The sequence below is a fragment of the Chinchilla lanigera genome, unplaced genomic scaffold, assembly GCF_000276665.1.
Source record: "Chinchilla lanigera isolate Chin_1 unplaced genomic scaffold, ChiLan1.0 scaffold00187, whole genome shotgun sequence".
Lineage (NCBI taxonomy): Eukaryota > Metazoa > Chordata > Mammalia > Rodentia > Chinchillidae > Chinchilla > Chinchilla lanigera.
Genome location: NW_004955588.1, coordinates 120,567 through 121,024, shown reverse-complemented (window position 1 = coordinate 121,024; position 458 = coordinate 120,567).

Genomic DNA, 458 nt, shown 5'->3' with positions numbered 1-458 from the left:
CCTAATCTAATTCCAACAGCATATCTCACAGAATTAGAGAAAACAATCCTAAAATTCATTTGGAGCCAGAAGAGATCTAGCATAGCGAAGGCAATTCTGGGCAACAAAGGCAAGGCAGAGGGCATCACAATCCCTGACTTGAAATTATACTACGAAGCTATTGTGATAAAAACAGCACAGTACTGGCAAAAAAATAGATCTGAGGATCAATGAAACATATTTGAAGATTCAGAAAGAACTCCAAGCACATTTAGGTACCTTATCTTTGATAACAGGTCTGAAAACCTTCAATGGAGGAAAAATAGTCTCTTTAATAAATGGTACTGGAAAAACTGGCTTTCTACATTCTGAAAATTGAACCTAGACCCATATCTCTCACCATTCACTAAATTAAAAGTGAAATGGAAAAAAGACTAAACATTAAAATAGAAACACTTAATTTTCTAGAATATAGGATA